Below are 4,007 nucleotides of genomic sequence, written 5' to 3' on the forward strand. Positions count from 1 at the left end.
CATGCCAACAGAGCATGTGACAGTGACAACATGGCGGATGTGGCACGTCCGAATTTCATTCATATACTTACATTCGTACAATAGAACATATTTTTTTAAGTTTCAATACAAATGCGGTGTACTATGCGATTTTGAATGCAGCAAGGTTCTCAAGGTTCTCAACAGTGCAGCTGATCTGCGTCCGAAATCGCACATTCTCTTGAGTAGGTACCGATTTTGAATAAGTAGGCCTAATTACATCATGACCGCTAAAAAGTATGTTCTATATAGTATGAATGTGTGTATGAATGTAATCTCGACATACATTCGCCATGTTGTCATTATCATGTGACCAACCAGCATTTACTGCCATTCACAAATCCTCTCCCGTGGCCTCATGGGATAGTAAAGTGTGTCCATCGTATGCACACTTCAGAATCTTTTTACCTACTCTTTAATCACATACTGTTTTTCGCCCACTATATAGTAGGGAAGTATGTGATTTCGGATGCAGCAAACGTTTTTCCCACATTGACTTCATCTTGAACTATATTCGCTGACGAAGCAAAAATACACAAAAATAACTGGAAATATTGTGTCTAAAATGTAAGTTGCTCAATATTGACGTCTTGTTTATTGAATCAGAAATGAAGGTGTTCGTGTTGCAAGTACAAGGCCGCAAGTAGTCATGCTATTCGAACCAACAGCAAAATTGCGAGTGATTTTTATATGTGAATATTTTTATATTTTTAAAAAGAATTATATATATCATTTAATGGACCCTAATGGTACAAATTTAATTGAAGCATGATATAAAATGGTCATTGTAGTTCTGCTATGGTAATTCTGAGAAGATCTAATAATAGCTACATACTGTATGCATCGAGAACAGTGAACCTCAAACTGGAACAAAAGTTGCCCACACACAGGTGTCCATCTGTTCCTCAAGACCTAATGCACAATGGGCATGAAAAACATAAGATCCATTAGGCTTGGGAAGCATGACCTCACCTTCAGCAATACCCAGCTTTTGTGTTTTCATGAATGAGCTTCACTTTCATTACTGGCTCCAACTTCGGAACTTCAGAGTTTGGAGTGCTCTGTTCCTTTGTGCATTTGCCTGCATGTTCGAAATACATTTGAATAGTAAATGAATGTCTTTTGTTTACGAACAGTCAGAGGTTCTGTTAACACTGCTCTCCCAAACCAAGATCACGTATTCCAGGATATTGGCAGGATATTTATTTCCCGGTTTTCCGTCACCCTCGCACATGGCCAGATGACTATGTGCTATAAAAATGCTGCCTTCATTTTTTGAGTACAATCAACTTAGACGTTTAAGTCATTTCAACTTAAATTACATTAAACTGACTTAAAGAAATTGTTGAATCTTGTATAACTTATAAAAAAAGGTTGTAAATTGCTTAACTTATTTTGATGAGTTAAAGCAATGTAAAAACATATGTTGTCATAACTTATTGATCATATAATTTTTTTTTTACATATATAGCTACCACTTATTGAAATGTAATGGTTGGAATGCCTCAGAATGACTTGTCCATTGGAAATGACATTCTGTCATAGAATCCTACAGATCATTTGTTTTAGTCATGTTTGTGTTCCATACTTAATCAACATGCTCTGTGCCAATAGTATGTAACAGAAAGATACCAAAAGGGACAGAAAATAAGAGACACAGAGTGAGTGATAGCAGTCGATTACCAGACACATGTTATTTTGGGGGGGTTTCCTCTTTCCTCCCTAGCCTAGGTTCCTGTCATTACTCACAGACTACTGTTTGCCCTGGCACTGCAGGGAAAATGGCACTGAGTCCTCCCTCGTTCCACTGCCCAGTGATCAGCCTCACTAACACACTAACACAGTGAGAGTGTCTTCACCAAGAGTAAACCATGCTAAATGTGAATGACAACTTGGTCAGGTTGTGTGATGTGCTTATCCTTGAAAAGTTTGATGCAAACAATGCAAAGTAAGATATAATCAAGGCTACATTATATCAGTGTTATTTTAGTTTTATTAATATTTTGAATTTATTTTGAATTTTTATATTTTTAGTTTTCATGATAATTTTAGTTAACTTTTTAGTAATGTGATTTTGCCTTTTTTATATTGCTATTTAGGTTTAATTTATTTCAGTTTTAGTTTTTTATTTATTTTCAGTCAATATTTTTAGTGCTTCTTTCACTTCTTTCAGTTTACTGCCAAGGCAAAATTTTCATTTAGTTTAAGTTTTTGAACTAATATTTATATTTTATTTTATTTTATTTCAGCTTTATTTTAATTAACATCATTTTTTTAAATAGATTTAGCTTTAGTTTTTAGTTAACGATAATAACCCTGCATTAAATACTTGTTCACTTGATATGATAACATGTTTTTTGGTTAAATATTTCTTAAATGACTAAATTTGGACATTTGTTTTTAAGGACATTTTTTATTTACTTTTGTGCATTAAACAGTTTTGGTATTTTCTTGAGTGACCACTTGATGACCACTTCTGAGAGTAACAGAATGTGTTAAGATGTAATCAAATGAATATGGAGATATATTAGGCTGTTTTCATCGAGAACATAATTTAGCTAGAACTAGACCTATGGATTGCTAGAAAAAGAACTATCATTCTCATTTAAAACTCATTACAGACTTTACTTAAAACATAGAGGCTCTAAAACAAAAGAAAGAAGAGGAAAGTAATAGCGAAAGAGAAGTGAGGCAACACTGATAAATTATATTAGAATGTGTGAGATAGGAAGGAAGAGGAGAGGAAAAATAAGGAGGTAAGAGAAACAATAAAGGAGAAGAAAGGAATAACTGGCAAGAAACAGTTCTATAAAATAGGAGAGAAGTGAAACCATCTTTCATAAGCCCACGCCATAAGTCTTCACTGTTCTTCAGAACTTAACTTTTCTCTACAATAACAACGGTATCTGTTGGATTGCAGTTTACATGGTAAATTTGCACACAAATGTCAGATTAGGGTAAGCGGTCATAGTTGGAAATTGTACTAAATATAGAAACACTGAAACTCTGAGCTTTATACACCACAGACAGACCTAGATTGAATGGGTGGGGCAGTTTATGAGTCAGCATCATGTGACTGCTGCTTCTCTCTGTGTGTGTGTGTGTGTGTGTGTGTGTGTGTGTGTGTGTGTGTGTGTGTGTGTGTGTGTGTGTGTGTGTGTGTGTGTGTGTGTGTGTGTTTTGTCCATACCCATTCCTTGTGTAGTTGTAGTTGTGAGGAGCTGGCCTGAATGGAGTTCCCAAAGCTAAGGTTTCTATCAGGAATCTCCTGCCTTTAAAGGAAAGCACCTGGTTAACCACCAACAATGGTAACTCAACCAGTTCAAAGGTGGTTAAATGAGAAACATACATGAACATTTTTTTTTTTTCAACAGAAAATGATGACCTTGATTGTGCATTTCTATCAATCTTTAAATATGACATCATATCATCTAAAACTGTCAAAGACATTATGACAACTCAAAGCCTGAGACATTAGACTACACTACAGATACCAAGTTATCATATTAGTGATTTTACTTTGTGAAGAGATATAAACAGACAGATAGATAGACAGACATACAGACACACACACACACACACACACACACACACACACACACACACACACACACACACACACACACATATATATATTAATAGATAGATAGATAGATAGATAGATAGATAGATAGATAGATAGATAGATAGATAGATAGATAGATAGATAGATAGATAGATAGAGACCCTCAATGTGTGTGTGTGTGTATGGTAAAACACTGTGGTATCAAATGTTCACACGTTTTAATTTGTTACACTGTCTATTCAAATTTAAGTTAAGTAATAATATTTTCTTCTATTATTTAGATTTTGTTTATAATTATTATTCTATGTATTCCAAGCTTTCGCATTGTATTATTTACAGTCATTTAGAAACTCCCACCTCTCTCTCTCTCTCTCTCTCTCTCTCTCTCTACCTGCTCGACGTCTCTCTCTCCCTCCCTCTCTCC

Source organism: Abramis brama (assembly GCF_963993115.1).
Source record: "Abramis brama genome assembly, chromosome: 23".
NCBI lineage: Eukaryota > Metazoa > Chordata > Actinopteri > Cypriniformes > Leuciscidae > Abramis > Abramis brama.